Source organism: Hyperoodon ampullatus (genome assembly GCF_949752795.1).
Source record: "Hyperoodon ampullatus genome assembly, chromosome: 2".
Lineage (NCBI taxonomy): Eukaryota > Metazoa > Chordata > Mammalia > Artiodactyla > Ziphiidae > Hyperoodon > Hyperoodon ampullatus.
The window spans coordinates 187,374,005-187,394,964 of NC_136915.1; the positions used below are offsets into that span (position 1 = coordinate 187,374,005).

Sequence of the window (20,960 nt, forward strand, 5' to 3'; positions counted from 1 at the left end):
GGCCAGTCATCAATCTTCAGAGAAAATAATGGAAGCCCTCTTTGGTCAACAACATCCTTCATGTAAGCTCACTGATTTTACCCAAGATAAGACAGAGCATGCTTTTAGGTAGAGAGCAAGTTTGACTCATATGAGAATTGTTTTTTGTTTGTTTATCTTTCTTCAATAAATCAAAACCATTTACCAGGCTATGGTCTAAAGACTGATATTATTATTTTATTCTTCTACTTAAAAATCTATAATTTCCCATTCTTTTATGGTGGTATCAATGTCTAAACTCTTCTGCTTGGCTTCCATCTGCCCCACTTCTCCCAGCAGGCAGGCGATCTTGCTGTCCAGTTGGACTTTGTTAATTCTATGCCTTTGTTTATACAACATCCTTCACCTTATCCCACCTTTCTCCTTTTGGACTAATTGGTTTTCTCTATCCTCAAGATCAACCTCATGTTCAAACACCCACACAAAGTAGTCCCTAATGATTCCCACTTGTATTACTTCACCATTTCTACAAAGTTATGGTTTGCAGGGCCCAACCTTAGCACTTAATTATGGAATCACATATTGCAGAGTAATTTTTTTCCCATGGGTGTCTTGGATGGATGGTATCAGGGGATGAGGAGGCATTTAATCAATTATGTCAGACTGGAAATTTGTCCTGAGGATATATTTTTTTAAAACCAAACATTTTAAAGCAGAGAAGTATTGTAATCATTTTTGTGTTTTAAGAAGATATTCACAACAACCAGAATAGTTTGCAAAACATCATTCAGCTCATTTTATTTCGCAGTTCACAGCCACATAATGGCTTCCCATCTAGCTCAGGGTAAAAGCCAGAGCCCTTTTCCATGTCTAAAAAGATGCCCTATTTTCCAGCTCCCTGTTACCTCTCTGAACTCATCTCTCTTCCACTTTTCCTTATTTACTCCACTCCAAGAACACTGGCTTCTTTGCTGTTCCCCCAACACATGCTAGCTATCCTCCTGCTTCATGATTTTTGACTTGCTGTTCCTGAACCTTGAATGTTCTTCCAGGTTTTAAGCTCACTTGTTCACTTTTTTCAAGTTTTTGTTCAAATGTCTCTCTCTGGACTTCTTGGACTAACCTATTTTAAATGAATATACCTTCCCACATTTCCCTCTTCCAACCATTATTTCCTTTGCTCCTTACATTGTTCTATCTTTTCCACAGTGGTTTTCAGCTTCTAACATGTTGTATAATTTACTCACTTAACATGATTATGGTCAACACCTCTTATTAGAATGCAAGCTCCACAAGTGCAAAGAATATTGCCTATTTGTTTACTGAAGTATTCACAGAACGTATTATTTCCTGGTATAAGCCCATAGGTATTAATAGTAAGACAAAGAGAAGCAGAGAGTGTGAGGGGAAAACCAAACCAAGGAAGATGTTAAGGCCATTATCAAGATGATGAAGGCCTGAATGCAGCAGTGGCAATATGATTTATCTGAAGAAGATGGATTTTGAAAAACAATTAGAATGGGCAAGATTATGAAACATTGAAAATGTACATGATGGAAGGAGGGAAATGCAACAGAAGTTTCTGGCATAAGTGATAACATTAAGATATGGGGCAAAGAAGCTCCACTGTGAAGAGAATGTAAGGAAGCCTGGTTTTGATTATTTTGACTCTGAGTTGAATAACACTCTTAGTTGGAAACATCCCGTAGAAGAAGTGACAATGTAGATATATTTCTGAGAAGTTACCTCGAAGATGGGATTACTATTTTAGGAATCAAAAACTTATAGGTGATAATCAAAGATAGGGCGATGGACACTTTAGCTCAGATGCATGGAGGGAATGCATAATTGTATCATGACAACTCTACCATATTTTCTAAACAATGAGTCTATTAGAATAATCGAGATTGGCTATGAGCACACAGCAACAATTGGGAATGTGATTTACTCTAACACCACATTGACTGTGTAGTCCTCTAATGCTGTTTTCCAGTGGTGACACAGAATATCCCTTATTTTGTTCAGGAAAATAATTTCTGATGTTGATATGTGTCACATACATGCATGTGCATGTATACGTGTGTATGGTTAATATTAAATATAAATGATTAATCACAAATGAGTAAAAGGAAGATTAAGGCACCAAAGGAAATATTTAGGATTTAAGGTCATTTAAATCTTCATCTTGTCCTATCAAGTAGCTTAACTATTTTCCCCAAAACACACAAATGTATACACACCACATTAATGTAAAGAAATTCCAATGTTTGTCATTTTTAAGGAAGTTTTCTAAATAAAAGTGGCTTAAAGCACATACTCATTGACATAAGAGATCTTAGAAATTGGTATGCAATCTCCTGAACACTTAACCGTTGAAAGAGGATAAATAGTATTATTTTATCTCATTACAGACAGTGCCTTATATTCAGTTACTGTGTTCTTGAGAATAAATGCAGGAGATTTAAATAACAGTCTTATAAATTTAGAGGTTTGAATATCTCTATCTACCTCTATAGCTATAGATCATTTTATTCCCTTACCTTTCACAGCATACAATAATAAAATACAGTATATCCTACTGATGACTTAATTTTGCTCTTTACCATTCACAGCTGACTTCACTGATCATTGTCTGATTTAATATAAAAATTCACAAACTCTAGCACATTCAATGATGCAAATCCATTTTTCCAATTGTATTATATTTTAAGAACCTTACATGTCAGCATTAATAAATGTGTCAATACTTATTTTGTATGTTCATTACTAGTGAAAGGAATAAAAATGAAAAGAAAGTAATAAAAACTAACTTATTGTACAAACAGTTCTATAGAGATTTTAACTCTACCAAAAAATGAATTATGTCATTGTGCCACAAAGACCTTGAACTTTTTTTCATCAGGTGACAGATTAACATCTGATTTTGGGGTCTCCATATATAACGTAACAAAGGAAGAGTTATTAAATAGCTAAACTTAAAAATGATTAAGGGCTTCCCTGGTGGTGCAGTGGTTGGGAATCCGCCTGCCAATGCAGGGGACACAGGTTCAAGCCCTGGTCCGGGAAGATCCCACATGCCACGGAGCAGCTAAGCCCGTGAGTCACAACTACTGAGCCTGCGCTCTGGAGCCCACGAGCCACAACTACTGAAGCCCGTGTGCCCAGAACCCGTGCTCCGCAACAAGAGAAGCCACCGCAATGAGAAGCCCACCACGGCAACGAAGAGTAGCCCCTGCTCACCGCAACTAGAGAAAGCCTGCGCGCAGCAAGCAAGACCCAATGCAGCCAAAAATAATAAATAAATAATTGATTAATTTAAAAAAGAACTCTAAAAAAAATGATTAAGACTGACAATAACCCAGTACTGATAGCATTCAGTGTTTTGATAAATGACATATAGAATGAGAAAAAACATTTTTCTTCACTTATCTCTTAGTGAGAAGATGTTGAAACAGGGAACACTGTTTTTAGGATACAAAAATGATGTTCTTTCTGAGGCGTTACATTGATTTGTGGTTTTATCTGAATATTATGAGGAAAATTAATGTTCTAGAGGGGCTGGGAAATTGAAAAGGGGAGTGGAACGTACAGAAATGGAAGACATGGCTAGGCCAGCTGTGGAATGTAAATTCAAAACTTTTCAAAATGTATTTAGCACAAATTTGTATTCAAAATGTAACAAATGTGCTCTTCTCTAATTGACCACTTATGTGAACTGTGTTTAAATATATTGTTAAAATTCAGAAAGGATATTAAAAGTATAGTAAATGAAAAAAAAGAATTATAACCAATATGCTTCAGAAGGAGAGAAAATGGAATGATATAAAATGCTCAATTAAAACTACAGAAGGCAGACAAAGAGTGGAGGACAAAAAGAAGGAACAGAGAACAAGGGCAACAAATAGAAAACATTAATGAATATGGGAGATATTAATGCAGCTATATCAATAATCACTTGCAACATCCACACATCAATTAAAAGACAGAAATTGTCAGAACGGAGCAAAAAACAAGGCCAAACTATAGACTATCCACAAGGAACCCACTTTAAATGTAAATCTACATATAGATTAAAAGTAAATAAATGGAGAAAAATATACGATTCTAATACTAATCAAAAGAAAGTAAGAGTATAATTACATAACTATCTTAATTACAGACAGAGCAGACTTTGAAGCTAGTAAAGTAACAAGGGATAAAGAAGGACATCACACAATGATGAAAATGTCAACTCTCCAAGAAGATATAATAATACTTAATATGTATGTGCCTAACAACAGTGCATCAAACTATATGAGGCAAAAATTAATAGAATTGTAAAAAGAAATGGATGAATCCAATAGCTTAGTTGGAAATTTCAACACCCTTCTATTAGAAATGGACAGGTCCAACAGGCAGAAATGTAAGTAAACCTTACTTACAACTTACTGTTGTAAACCAACAGTAAGATGGCAACAGCAATACTTAAAAAATCACTTGACAAACAGACAAAATTAACATCTAATGATCACGAAGCTCTGCAATTTCCTTATCAGGGAATTTAAAAGAACAATGAGGTAGCATTATCCATTCCCAAATGTCTTAAAATAGTATAATGATAGAATATGCCAAGTGCTGATAATAATGCAGAAGAAGTGTAATTCTCATACACTGCAGCTGGGAGTGTAAATTAGTACCACCACTTACACTTTAGAAAATTCTTTGAAACTATCTACATAAGCAGATGGAGGCAAATCTTATGAGCCCGACCTACAGCCAACAAAAATATGAACATGTGTGTAACCTAAAGACACATGCAAATAGGTTCATAGCAACACCATTCTCAATAATCCCCAACAGAAAAAAAATCAAAATGTTAATCAATAATTCAATGTATAAGTAAATTGAGGATTTGAATACTGTACCACAAAAAGAATAAATTAAAGTCAATGGCACAGAATAATTTGAATGAATCTCACAAATATAATGTTAAGTGAAATAAGCCACATATATTATGCTTCCTCCAATATGAAGTTCAAAGTCAGAAAAAAATAATTTATGATGTTACAAGCCAGGATGGTGGTAACACTTTGTGAATAGAAGTTATAGTAGAGGATATAGGGGGACTTCTTGAATTCTGGTAATGTTCTGTGTTTTATATAGATGATGGAAGCTCAAATGTGTTCCAATCTCAATACTATGATTGTGCACTTTTCTGTATATATGTTATATATCAGTAAAACATTTACCAATAAAAGTTGGTTAATATTATTCTCTTCATGAATTACATCATGGCAGGTACCATGTCATCTACATCTACATCTGTATGGATATCTATGTATCTATCTATCTATCTACCTATCAATTTATATATCTGTCTGTCATCTATCTATCCATCAGTCATCTATTTATACTATAATATTAGCTTGGATCTTTGCACATGTATCCTTTCAAATTATTATTATAATGTGATTTTGTAAAAAAAAATGTGCTAAAATCTGACACTGAGTGATTGTGAAAAACAAATGACTTATTTTTAGATTATTAACATAATAGCTTACTTAATCAAATCAAATCACCTTTTAACCTTAAAATCTTAAAATATCGTATTTATTTTATCTTTTTTCAAGGCCACAATTATGCCTATTCTATAATTGCAGATATGCACATGATAAATCAATTCTATATATTAGGCACTAACTTATAGATTAATCATTCATTTTTATTTTGTAGTTACTCATAATTCCAAAATATATACTTATCTCTGATAAAAAGAAAATAGCCCTTTCCTAATAATCTCATCTATAGGTAAAACAATAAAATTATGATTATATAAGTAAACTAATTAAATATTCCATTTTTCCTAATGGGAATTAATTTTTAGGTTTACTTTGGTTAAAAGTTTTGAAATCCTTTGCAAATAAATCATTGTTTGATATTAAAAAGATAAGAGTTTACTGAATTTCTATGATTAATACTCAAAACAGAAACCCTAATAATGACAACAGTATCAGAAAAAGACACCATGGGTCTATTTGGAAAGACTTCTGAAAGCAACGATGTTTTAAACAAAATTAAAAGCACTATTTCCCAAGAGTAGAACGTTATTTGAGAGAGTAAATATACTAAGAATCAGGAGACTGAAACCCTCAAGATATTTTAATATCTTACTCCTTTTTCTTATCACAAAATTTTCTTTGTTTCAATATGGCAATTATAAAATTACTTTACAATCATCTGCTTCCTTTTTTTTTTTTTTTTTTTTTTTTTTTACTTATTTAACTGTAAACTCCCTATTCGTAGTTAAACACAGTACCTGGCACGTGGTAGAAATTCAATAATTGTGAACCAAATTGGTGGATAAATATTTACCTTTTAGTTAGATGTCTTTATTTAAAAATACTTTAGGGCCTCCCTGGTGGCGCAGTGGTTGAGAGTCCGCCTGCCGATGCGGGGGATGCGGGTTCGTGCCCCGGTCTGGGGGGATCCCATATGCCGCGGAGCGGCTGGGCCCGTGAGCCATGGCTGCTGAGCCTGCGCATCCGGAGCCTGTGCTCCGCAACGGGAGAGGCCGCGGCAGTGAGAGGCCCGCGTACCACAAAAAAAAAAAAAAAAAAAAAAAAATACTTTAACATTTTTGAGAACCTCTTGAAGAAAATGGAGCAGTGCTAGCATATATAAATTGTAGAGCTATCGGGAGTCTTAGAAATCATCTAGCCTCACCATCTCATTACACAAATGAGGTATCTGGAACCTAGGGAAGTTTTACCATCTCCCTATCACATAAGTGAAATGAGAGCTGAAACTGGGTCTTGAACCTCCTGACTTATAAATCATATACCCATTCCAAATATCATATTGGCTTTCCAAGCTCTAGACTTAACGTTTTTGAAACTTTGCTTGTCTTAATCGATCTTACTCATTCTGTCTCTCTCTTTCACTCTCTCTACCAATAAAGTTACAACAAAGCACAATTTAATTAGTCTGGATTGAAGTACAAGTCAATTAGAATGGTGTAGTATCTTGGTCATTCTCATGAACAATAAATATTGCTATGAATGTGCAGTCAATATAACTTTGATGGGAAGCCAAATGAGTTAGCTTTTATTCTAAGTATTAATTTATTAATGCTTTGAAATATAACTTCCCACATACTCTTAAATTACTCTAGCCCAGACGTCTGAAAAGGAAAATACAAGTGTTGATTAGTTTCTACTATGTCATAAAACACTATGCTTGTTCTGTTCCTACACATATAGGATCTTTTACCATTGCATATGGTTAAATCTATCAAACTAACAAAAAGCTTTAGAACATGTTGATACCAAAAAAAATGTAATTTTGCATATATAAATTTATATATATATAGTATATGTTATAAATGATTATATGTGATAATTATATCATATGATATAATACTTAAACATACAATTTTATGTATGCAACTATATAAATTTTAGATATTATAATATATAAACTATAGTTAAGTATATATGATAACTATATCATATGATATTGATATTACATATAATTATAAATTGTATATAATTAGAAATTAAATACATATATAACATCTGTTTCTTTCAAATGTGAATATTGAGTTAAAAGATATTTTACCATTTTTTTCTTCTGCCAGTCATTAATTTTTATTTCAAAATTTTACTAAGCACTTAACATAAAACTTCAGTTCAATATAGTTATATTTCTTTATCCTGCTGCAATATTTCTTGGCCTTAATATTTAGTTAGAAATGAATTTTCAAACACATTGTTAACTATAAGAAGCATATAAAAATATTCATATTGGAATGAATATATCAGTAGCAAAGACTTCCTTAATTTTTTAAATTATTTTACTACTTATAACAGTTTTTTGGGAAAAGTGCAAGAAAAGTGCATGTAAAATGTATGTTCTCAAGTGAAAAATACAAAAGTATATCAATGCTAAATTTCCTTGCATCTCCACACAATAATACACATGACAGTACATTATTCACAATTAATATCATGATTTAAAATATATTTGACACTGTCAATGTTTCTTGAACCTGCTCCAACAATTTAATGGAAGTTTAAAATAGTACATGAGATACAATCAGTGCTCAGACGACTCATATCTTTACATGAAAATCACAAACATGAAACAAAAATAAACTCAATGTAAAGGAGCAGTACCATTGTTGAATTATTTATCTACGCAAATGACTTTATATTGAAAATTATTTCCCCTAATTCAATTCCCCTTAGTTTCAATAGATAACACACTTTCAACTATTAGAATCATAGATTTATAGGATTGTGGGGTTTTTTTGACATTTTAAAAAATTGAAGTATAGCTGAAGAATTGTATTCTTAAAAGCTATCTAGAGTTTATTCTAGGGAAGAACAGTGATTCTTTAAATGTGAGGATAAAAAGTATAATTATAAACTATATTAAGTTATGTATATAAATTATAAAATATAAGGAATGAGAAACAATGTAGATAAAATATAATATGTAAAATAAACTACTAAGTTTTGAGGAGAGTAATACAAAACACATGGCACACATTTAATTTAGGGAGAAAACAGAGTATGTCTTCTTGGAGAGCAATTGCTTCAGTGCAATTTCCACTTATACTAGCTACTGTGAGCCCAGGCATGGCTACAATGATTGACCTATTTTCTCATGCCCTACAAATTATCCTCTATCAAAATAACACACATGTACATGACCCACAATCACCCACAGGTAAACCTGTTGAGAAAGACTGTGTGTGTCCTCTGAGCGCACGTTAAAATACAAAATTGCACAGGAAGCTAGAAAAGAGTTTTCTCAGGTTCTTAAAGTGTCTATTCAGTGTCATATGGAATAAGGTGAACTGGACACAGTTTAGTCAGAAGAAGTCCAAATAACATCAGGACTCCTTTATGCTTAAACCATGGTTATCATGGAATTTAAATGTGTGGCGCCTGATTGGTCTTGGAGAGGTCAAATCTATATGCTCACCCTTACAGATGTTATTTTGATTTATTTTTTAAATAACACAAAGCTTAAGATCACAGCAATTTTAAGAAAACTCTATAGCAAAAAAAAGAAAAAGCTTTCATTAGATTTCTTTTTTTTTTTTTTTTTTGGCTTTCTGGGTCTTTTATTTGTACCCATGTATATCTGTCACCCCCATGAATGGGCCCAGGAGAATCAACTGACCTCCTAGAACACTTCATGCAGTGAGGGGATGGGGTGAAGAAAGAAAGAAGGAAGTGATTCTGATGCAGGGGTCACCCTCCACCCCTCCTCACTGGTGCAGTTGGGCGGGGAGAAGGGAGGGCCTGATTGTCCTGGTGGCTCAGCATTGCGGGAGACTGGGGGCAGGTGTGGAGGAGGAAGGGCCAGGCTGAAGGCTGGGCTGTTGCTGTCTTCTCCCACCGTTCACTCTGGGCTTGGGTTTGCCATGGCTTCCTTTGGTCCAAGTTTTGGCCTGGTGCTTAGTCCTGTGTCCTGTCTGGCTATTGGCCCAGAGGCCTTTTTATGCTGCTGCTGCTGCAGGGCCAGCTGCGTGACCCAGATTCTCAGTGGCCGCATGTAGGCCAGCGAGCAGAACACCCACTGCTGGCAGTACACCTCCGGGGTCTGGAAGGCCAGGCCCAGGCGTTCCCCCACAGTACGGTAGCAGCCTTCAGCCGTCTGGAAGCCTTTCCAAGTCAGGCCCTCTTGGATCATGGTGGCTGCCAGCCCGTAGCCCACACCCACACAGACTTCATCAGACTGAACACTGGATCTATCAGGAACCCCATGGGCTGCATTCCATTCAGAGCTCCTGTGGCCCCTCCTGCAAAGGCCTGGACATTGAACTCAAAGATAGTTTGGAGAGCACGGACCACATGTGGGGTAGGAAATACCTCACTGTCTCCTTCTCCTAGGCCACTGGCCCTAAGGAACCACTGGCCAGCACACTGGTCAGACATGATGCTATAGGACTGAGGCTGAGCACTGTATAGTTGTAATAGTGGCTACTCCACAGCAGTCTCTCATAGGCCTCCTGGCCCCAGCTAAGGATGGAAGAAAATTTATCCTGGACCTCCTGTGCCCCACACAGAGCAGCCATCTTGACCATCACATCCACAGCTGCCAGCCACAGTCCTCCAAAGTAAGCACTGGGGTCTGTGGTGACCCATCCATCAAAGGTTTGGTCTGCATAGCCTCCATTCTCAATGAGTCCATCTTGGTCCTTGTCAAACTTCATTTCAGACTCCATCACAGCCAGACACACAGGCTACATGTCCCTCAGGAAGCACTGGTCACCCATCAGGTAATAGTCCCAATAAACCTGCACAAACTTCAGGTTCAGGTCCTTCCAGTCTGCTATTAGATTTCTAACTACATATATATATATATATATATATATATATATATATATATATATATATATATATATATATATATATATATATATATATATATATATATATAAAACTGACATTTTTTAAAAAGCTGCATTTGTGATAGCTATAACTGACCATGTTACATAAATGGTAACCTTGTACCTCATTATATGAAGTCTAAAGAGATATTGTCATTACACTATAATTGGCTAAAAGTTTTCAATGTATTCAATATTAATGTGAAAAAAATAAAGCTTCACCACCACAGGGCAGTTACAAACAACAAACACAGATTGCAACCCGGTTCAGGGCTGTGGCATGCCATCTGCATTCTGGCAAGAGTTATTAGGCCACCACTGCACGTGTTAATGCTACTGTGAGCCTGAATGCCACTTCCCCCGGACCTGAGAAATTACACTTTAGGGAACTCAGGAGCCAGAGGTTTTTTTCTGTTGTTTCACATAAAAAATAGATGTAATCTCAAATAGCATTCATTACATTTGTTTTAGAAATGAAAGAAACAGAAGAGGTAAAACATTAAGAATGATTTTACTTTCTTTATTGTTTATTCTATGACTTGCAATCTCATTGCCTTTTAGTTGTTAAAGCTACTTAAAATTATCACGAATTTTAAAACGCAATGGCAATTTCGGAATACAAGTACAATTTTTTTGGAGTTCGTGTAAATCATGATATAAAACTAACAGTGTTTTGTAATCATTTACAACAATGATGTTGCCAGCTATCCTATACAAGTGAAAATACAAAACTAGGAGTTACATGAAATGCTACATTGAATATAACAACATCACTGAAGAAATGGGATTAGGAGATTCTTCAGCCCCTATTGCCACTCCCTTGGAGAAAGTAATCTCTAACTGCAAAAGAACATGCATGGCTGTTTCCTCTGGTTTTTCTTATTCATTTCCCAAATAGTTTCTGTACCTTTTGATCCAACCACTCCAAGCCATTCCTCTATCTTGATGTGTTTTCTCTCTTCTTTGATGGAGTAAGCAAAGAAGCAGTTAGGCTGAATATACCAAGGATGTTATAGACTCTAACCTACAACTGAGCAAATGCCATTAAGTTCACAAACAAAAACCTGCTGCCAGGAGTGAGCAAAGGGTAACACTAAACAGAGCCACTTACTTCATTAATCCTGTTATATAAATTATGTTATCAGTATATTTCTAAATCTATCCAATCTGCCCAATTGGTACTCACCTGGAGTCTCAGTCAAGCAGTTAACTGTGAGCTGATGCTGCAGATGATATAAACACTAACCAATTGACTTATTTACTTTGCTTTCTTTTGACAGAGTAGCTAAAAATATGCAGATGCAAATGTCAAGTGCTGGGGGAAAAGCACCCATCACCATATTAGAGGACGATGGCAGCTGAATCAAGGGTGCTGCCACTCTATCATGGCTGGTAGGACATATAAAGCACACCACGGGACAATATGTCACTGTCAAAATGCCAACTGCAAAATGCTCTGCCATACTAAGATGCTGAAGCAGGGCACCTGGTTAGAATAGGCTTATGTTGTGTCGCAAATTTAATAAAACTATTTCGTCATTATTATTTTTAATTTTCTCCTTTAATTTAGGAGTCAGTAGAGTATCGTAACATTTCCCACAGCTCCCAGTATTTTATTTCAAAAAAATACTTTTCGCTAAAATTGCTGCATGACTCCTCTGAAATTCCACGTTTAATATGACTGTTCTGAACTACTTATTAAAACATTTCTTATTGCTTCTGATTAGAAATGGAAAACTTTTTATTATAGTCTTTTGAAGTTTCAGCAGTATTGAATATTTCTGAATTCCTTAAGCATATCAAAAGCTTCTGACTTCAGTTATCTTATTATAATAGGACAACTAATACCTGTGCACAGACTGGCTAAACTTTCATAATGAGAGTGTCATATTCTTCTATTTGTCACCCAATTAAACAAGCACCCAGAGAACTGATAAGTGCACCACACTAAAACTCAACAGACTGAGGCATAATTAAAGAGACAGAATTGGATTTCTTGTTTCAACTGGCCATTACAGAAATGGTTCTGCTGTCACTCTTTTCTTTCTTCTTTCCTTTCTTTCTTTTTTCTTCTTTCTTTCTTTCCTTTTTTTTTTCAAAAATTAAATTGGCTTTGCTCACACACAAAACAGTTGGGGCAAATCCAAATTCTTTAGCAACTGATTATCACTAAAAGTCAGCACTAAGATAACTTCAAACGAATTGAAAAACTGTAAGAGAAGGCAGAATCTTATAGTCCACATAAATTACATAAGCGTTATTAAAATTCTAAGAGCCAGAAAAAAGCAATAAATTGGCCAAGTATGTCAGCAATATCAAAATCATATTCTTCAGTGCTGTTCTCCATCCACTTTTTTTTTAGTTGAAACATAGAATGAGGATTATAATTAAGATAATTCTTTTTTTTCCTTTGTTTATTCTATTTTATTTTATTTTTTAATTTATTTTGCTTTATAACAAATTTAATCAGTTATACATATACATATGTTCCCATATCCCCTCCCTTTTGCGTCTTCTTCCCACCCTCCCTATCCCACCCCTCCAGGCGGTCACAAAGCACCAAGCTGATCTCCCTGTGCTATGCGGCTGCTTCCCACTAGCTATCTACCTTACGTTTGGTAGTGTATATATGTCCATGCCGCTCTTTCACTTTGTCACAGCTTACCCTTCCCCCTCCCCATATCCTCAAGTCCATTCTCTAGTAGATCTGTGTCTTTATTCCTGTCTTACCCCTATATTCTTCATGACATTTTTTTTTCTTAAATTCCATATATATGTGTCAGCATACAGCATTTGTCTTTCTCTTTCTGACTTACTTCACTCTGTATGACAGACTCTAGGTCCATCCACCTCATTACAAATAGCTCAATTTCATTTCTTTTTATGGCTGAGTAATATTCCATTGTATATATGTGCCACATCTTCTTTACCCATTCATCCGATGATGGACACTTAGGTTGTTTCCATCTCTGGGCTATTGTAAATAGGGCTGCTATGAACATTTTGGTACATGTCTCTTTTTGAATTATGGTTTTCTCAGGGTAAGATAATTCTTTATCATAAAAAAATAATGGAAGCATAACAAATGTGGCAAGGACAAAGTTTCATTTTTCAAGTATGTGTTTGTGTATTTCCTGGAATAAATTTAGGAGTAAAATAATAAAAAGCCAATGTGCACTCTCACTGAAATCTTTATTTTCCTTTTCTATTACTCTTGCCCAAATCCTATCTCCATTATATTATTTCTTTCTGACTATTTCCTTCAGAAAACAGGGTGCCAAACGGACTTCTGGACCTCCATGCCACCTCTGGGACTTCATGGAGACTTGCCGGCAATAAGCATTTCAGTGAGCCCCAGAAACCACGTGCACTGGAGTCCCCTGTGGTTATAAAGCACCAGGTACATGAACTTTGAATCTCTGGAGGTTCTCTTTAGACATACAACCAGGTGATTTTCAGCCACACTAAACACTAAAACCCTCCGTGTTCATCATCCTAAAGGAGAAAATGATTCTTCAGTGGGTATACAATTTTGATTTTGTATCTATGAACAATTACAAAGAAAACACCTATTGATTCATATCTCATTCATTTAACATTGTTAGGAAAAATTTTTTAAAGAAGTGATTTACTCTAAGCAACTCAACCTTGGCTCATTTAATTTTTTTGTAAAAAAGCTTTTGTTTTAATTATTCTCTATGGAAGATTTTCAAAATTAGAAAATAATCTGCATTTTAAAACAAATTATAATTTCATCTTTCCTTGGCTCAGTTGGAAAACAAGTAGTCTTTACTTGCTAACATATTGAATGTATGAGTATTTGCCCGTGCATTATATGAGGCCTGATGAAAACATCTGAGCTGCTACTTCAGCTGTATTATGTTGAGGTGTTATTTCAGCTGTTTAGGTTGGTTGCCTGCTCCCCCTACTTTACTATAATTTAATTTCCCTTATTGATACAACCATTGTGTCTCCCACTAGCAGCCATTTTTGTCTCCTGAAAGTCTATTGCTAATCTGTTATCAGTGAGAAAGTCAGATAAGCAAGCTGGGCAGATTTGTTCCTGAATAGTTTCTATGTGAAAATATGGCAGACGCCATATCCTAAAGATATGGGCTTTAGGAATGGAAATCTCTTTTGACTGACTACTCAGGAGTCTTCTCTACTTGTCTTTAAGTTTTCTGACATAATATAGTTTAGGTTATTGAAAAATAACACTCAAATTTTTTAAAGTGATATATTTCAAATTACAAGTATCAGGATTATGCTTAATCCTATAGTTATGCTAAATTTTCAAGCACAGAGGATGAAGCAATTAGGTTACCAGAAAGGGAAAAAAACCCCAAAAGTACAGATGGGAATTAATTTCTATTTCTAGGTTTGTCACCTCTTAGTTGCATAGCTAAAAGTAAGAAGTTGCTGAGATTCCACAACAGCCTCCCCATAGATAAAGAAAAATACCTTTCCTGAATTATCTTGGGAAAAAATAAATTTTATATATATTATACTATATTATATATTATACATAGTACATATATTACATACAATGAACTAGTTAATTTCTATACAAATCCAGGTTTTTGTTATCAAAAAAACACCTAAAGACTTCACGGTGTACTTCTCATATTAGTCAAGTTTCTGTTAGCAAGGTGGTAAAGTTCTCAGATATCAGAAATTGTGTATTTGTCCATGTTGATGGATCTGATAGATGAACTGCATGTAAGAATGGTACTTGACATACATGAGTACTCAATATATAAGATTTTCTAAGAAAGATATTCCAAAGATAGGTAGGTAGATAGGGAGAGAGACAGAGAGATAGAAAGGGAAAGATATCTCAAGAGAGATCTATATCTGTATCTATATTTATATATAATCTATATACTTGTGTAATCTCTGAAAATGTAGATCAAATTAATTGACAGAATCTTTAAAGAAAACTATATATTTTGAACTTAAAATCATCAAGCAATAAAAAAATGAGTTATATAGAAATATCTGAGTCATTTCTCATGGTACACTTTTAAGACCTAATGTCAACATAAAGATGATAAAGTTATTCTACTGTTTACCTGTCTTTAATAGTGTAAAACTGAAGTGAATAGTTTCTGTTCCTCTGTATTATACAGAGTGATAATCTATCAAATCAGGTTATACCTCCTCAATATTTCTAAATTTTGCACTCTCAGTAAAGAAACCTGGGTTCTAGTCCTAATTTAGTTCTTCCTTTTCCTGGAAGAAATCATCCAGAATAATTGGCCTTAGCTGTCTCACATATAAAAGGAGATAATTTAAGAAGACGATCTCTAAAGCCCTTTGATTAACACTTAACATTATTTCAAATGGTGGTGGGTGGTAGAGGGAGGGGAAAAAGGATACCCCTTTGGTTTTTCTTTTTTTTTTTTTATTACGGCCTTTTTTTGCTTCTCACTGATCTCCTCTACACAATATTAATTGAAATATAATTATATGTATACATTTTTGAGAGATTAACACATATATGTTAATATCTTTATATTAAAAACTTGTTTCCATTAGTTCAACCATCCTTCAAAGATACTCCATAGAGTCAATATTGTCACTTGTACCTTGTGCCCAATGAGACTAAACCTTGGAAGGTTCAAATCCATCCAATTCAGCAAATGCTATCAAGGCAAAAAGCCTAGTTTAGTGTCCCTTCTTTGAATGGTTTCTTGTTTCACTCCTGTTTCAGAATTCCTTTCATGTCAACATATGGATTCATAGAAAAAAATGTGTTTTTTATTTTTATTTTTTTTATTTATTATTTTTTTGTTTTGTTTTGTTTTTTTTTTTTGTGGTACGTGGGCCTCTCACTGTTGTGGCCTCTCCCGTTGTGGAGCACAGGCTCCGGACGCGCAGGCTCAGTGGCCATGGCTCACGGGCCCAGCCGCTCCACGGCATGTGGGATCCTCCCGGACTGGGGCACGAACCCGTGTCCCCTGCATCGGCAGGCGGACTCTCAACCACTGCGCCACCAGGGAAGCCCAAAAATGTGTTTTTTAAACAAAATATTTTATCCATCTTTCTTAGCTATTTTCAGTGGAAGATCTGCATTACCTCTTGCTACATGAGAAGAAGGCTTTGACATTCTTAATCACATTACATTGATTTGCTCTTTCTTTTTTATAGTCTCTGTTGTTTTGTCTGTTTGCTTGTCTGTTTTAATGGCAAAATCCAATCCATTCACATTTTGCCTTCTATTGATATTTTTTTTTTTATTTAACAAATTTAATCAGTTATACATATACATATGTTCCCATATCCCCTCCCTTTTGCGTCTCCCTCCTCCCTCCCTATCCCACCCCTCCAGGCGGTCACAAAGCACCAAGCTGATCTCCCTGTGCTATGCAGCTGCTTCCCACTAGCTATCTACCTTACGTTTGGTAGTGTATATATGTCCATGCCGCTCTTTCGCTTTGTCACAGCTTACCCTTCCCCCTCCCCATATCCTCAAGTCCATTCTCTAGTAGATCTGTGTCTTTATTCCTGTCTTACCCCTATGTTCTTCATGACATTTTTTTCCCTTAAATTCCATATACATGTGTCAGCATACAGCATTTGTCTTTCTCTTTCTGACTTACTTCACTCTGTATGACAGACTCTAGGTCCATCCACCTCACTACAAATAACTCAATTTCATTTCTTTTTATGGCTGAGTAATATTCCATTGTATATATGTGCCACATCTTCTTTATCCATTCATCTGTCGATGGACACTTAGGTTGCTTCCATGTCCTGGTTATTGTAAATAGAGCTGCAGTGAACATTGTGGTACATGACTCTTTTTGAATTATGGTTTTCTTAGGGTATATGCCCAGTAGTGGGATTGCTGGGTCGTATGGTAGTTCTCTTTCTAGTTTTTTAAGGAACCTCCATACTATTCTCCATAGTGGCTGTATCAGTTTACATTCCCACCAACAGTGCAAGAGGGTTCCCTTTTCTCCACACCCCCTTCCCTTTCTACATGAGTGAGCTTCAGCCTAACTCACAAGAAATGAACCCAAACCAGATAAGTTCCCAGTCATTTTTACCCTTGCCTGCATCTGTTATAAAAACTGAAAGAGTGCCTTTTGCTGAGGCAGATGGTTAATAGTCATGTGACCCCCAGGGGGGTTGGTGCAGACATGCTTCTCCCTTGGTAGTCAGATTCTAATTTTAGCTTTGGCCCCTTTCAACGTCCCTGTACTCCTTTCGGCAGCATGGAGTGCAGCTGAGAACGCCTCTGGATCATCATCTGCCTGATCCTGCCTGTATGTATGATACCCACAATAAACTACATATTGCACATTATAAAGCTTCCTGCTTCATTTTCGGTCTCAAAGTTCCTTCTCAGTTCAGAGGATATTATTGAATATCCTCAGCTTCCAATGCATACATATATTTGTATATTTTGAGATCCACCACTTACCACTACTTCAAATTCTCATCTTTACCATCCTGCGATCTCTGGTTTTAACATTTATTATTTGGTTGGAATCCTTTTTAAAAATATAAGCTTCAGATTGAGTGCATGAATGATATATTTGCTCAATTTCTGCATATTCATGAAATATTTTATCATTACAAACGAATCCTATTTTCATATATATTTTTTGAGTTTTATATTATTTGAATTGAAGATGTTTTACTTCTGTAGATTATAAACTTTATTTCTCTGTTATTTTTTATTGTGTGCTTTTTTCTTTTTTGGGAAATTTCTATATTTTCAAATGATATATCTCTAGGATATATTATCTAAATTTCATCCTAATTTCAGATTTTGTAGTTTTCTTTGTATTCATTTTTTTAGGTTTGAGATACACTTTCTGTTATTTGTTTATTTGTAATGATCCTCCACTAATTGGTATACTTAATCTCAACCACAAAGTATTTTGGGCTATATTTTCCAAGTTTTCAAGAATTTTCTCTATCATCTATACTTATTTAGAGGCTTAGAGTGATTGTACTCTATGCTTTCTCTTTCTGACCTGACTCCGCTTAAATAGGTTGATATTTTTTCTTTGTTTACTCACTGGGACTCCACTTCAACTGCTAGAATATTAGAATACTCCATTGGCAGTAATTCTGAGTAGTGAAGACTGTGCCATGTAGTTGTGGCCTCAAGTAGTACAGCAGTAGCCTATTCATAGTTCTCTTGCTCTGCTATTAAGATTTAGTTTCTTTACCCTGAAGAGCTTTCCATGCCTTAGGTAGGAAAACTTGCCCATTTATTCAACTACTCTTCAGCTCCTAAGGGTCAGGGAAACAAAGCTAAACTCATATGGTGACAGACATCTTTGAGTGCTAAATTTTCCCTGGTAACAATTACATTCGAATCCTCAAAATTAAGACTTTCAGAAGCTGCTTCTCAGGTTTGCAGTAATCTCAGATGGAAGAAAATGCTTCGCATAATTCTCATGCTTAGTCTGTCCAGGGCCTGTTTTCCTTTGGGCATCTGAGCCTATTTGGCTCAAGAGGTTTGGATGGGTGGCAATGGGAGTGGGGGATGGAAGAAAGTCAATCCTCTCTTTAACCTGCTATCGTGCCCAAACGCCCCTCTTGTCTTTCAAACCGATAAGCTCTCAGTGATTGATCTAATTCACTCTCATCTCTTCATTTGTTACCTAAATATTAGTGATTCTCACATATTTTCTCCTTATTAGATTCTCTCTTGAACTCCAGGACCCATAATTGCAACTATCTTCTATATGTTGCCATTTGGATTTTCACTAATACCTCACAAATTTTGTGTCACAAACTGAACTTACTATCTCTATCTATAAAACCTGTCTTCTGTCATGCCTTATCAAATTAATGGAAGCACCATATCCACCAATTCTCTCAGGCTTAAATCCACTTTTATCTTCTCTAGCTTCTTCCCCTGTATGCCTAACACTGGTTAGTATGCAATAATGCAAATTCTATTTTCCCAAACCCACATGTTTCTCTACTGCTACTGCATGAGTTAAGCCTTTTATCCTCTCTTCCATTACTTACTGCAATAACATCCTAACTTATTTATATGCCATTAGACTTTTCTAATCTGATAAGCTCTCCATTATGTTTCTGAGTTATAATGTTGATAAATTTTTCATGTAACAACAACAAAATTATTGACATGTAAAAAGATTGCTACAGACCCCCAACTGGCTTCTTGCTTTCTTCACACATTTTTGTAACTACCTGGAAGTAGTTCTACACTCAATGAGCTGGTGCTAAAAACTGCTTTATTTTGATTTATTCTCAGTGGTTTGAGTGTCTGCTACAATGGCTTGGTCAGGCTAACATTGAGCTCCTGGCCGTGCAGTGAGCTCAGGTCTGTTCTACAAGTGTTCATTCTAGGTCCCAGGCTAAACAGATAGTGATTTTCTAGAGAAAATCTCTCACATAACAATGATGGAAGCACAAAAACAGAAACTTAACCACAAAAATACATTTCGAACCTGTGTGTCATGTCCAGTAACTTTCTATTGACCAAAATCACATGACTAAGGATAATATTAAAGGGACAGAAAAAATGTTCCCTAGACATCATCAGAAAAATTACAAACTCATTTGGCAAACGGTTTGCTAAAAGCATGGGTAAATAATTGGGAAAAGCTAAAGGCATGGGTAAAGAACTGGGAAAGAAAAAAAAAACTTGATTTATGTCATTATAACTTTGCTAAACACTGCTCTTCACAAATCAGTTGCAGACTTCTTCAGACACGCTGAAATTCTCCATATTCTTTAGCATGCCATATTCTTTCACATTTTAAAGCTTTTGTCTTCTGTCTGGATTTAACTTTCCATGATACCGCCCTACTATTTATCCTTCAAAACCCAGATCAGATATTTCTGAGCATTCTTATCAATTCTCTCAGACAAGAATCAATGAGTGTCTTTGCAGTAAATTTATTTTTGCCATATTGTCTTTCTCTGTCCAGATATCTGCCTCCCCAGACTAAATATGTCAAGGCTAAAAATCATATTTTAATTTATTTAGTCCTAGTACCTAGCAGTGTTGAGTACATCACAGATCTTAAATGAACATTAATCAAATAAGCAAGTTAACTGGGTAATTTGCAAACGTCTGGACAATCTTACACTGATATAGGGCACTGAACACTATACCTAGCAATGACAGGATCATATATTATGTATATGTGTTGCTTTAATTTCCAAATCTATTTATTCAACTAAGAGAAATTGTTTTAATTAATCTTATTAAAATAAAAATTTAGGGCTTCCCTGGTGGCGCAGTGGTTGAGAGTCTGCCTGCCGATGCAGGGGACGCGGGTTCGTGCCCCAGTCCGGGAGGATCCCACATGCCACGGAGCAGCTAGGCCCGTGAGCCACGGCCACTGAGCCTGCACGTCCAGAGCCTGTGCTCCGCAACGGGAGAGGCCACAACAGTGAGAGGCCCGCATACCGCAAAAAAAATAAATAAATAATAATTATTAGATGCTTCAAATTTAAAAACTAGCAACTGATTTCTATCAAAATAAGAATCAAGAAAATAAAAGGTTTTAAAGTAACTAAAAATTGTATGTATTCATACATACAAAATATTCATACATACAAAATAAAAGAAATAATTTAAAATTTTAATCTCCTTTTT

The 20,960-nt window shown here is 35.4% G+C and overlaps 1 protein-coding gene across 3 annotated transcripts in view; it reads right to left on the reverse strand.

The window, feature by feature from the left end:
* Nucleotides 1–20,960, reverse strand: part of BRINP3 (BMP/retinoic acid inducible neural specific 3) — a gene marked incomplete at both ends in the record, with an annotated part of 403,154 nt that overhangs the window by 147,221 nt on the left and 234,973 nt on the right. The gene's annotated exons all lie outside the window — the stretch shown is intronic.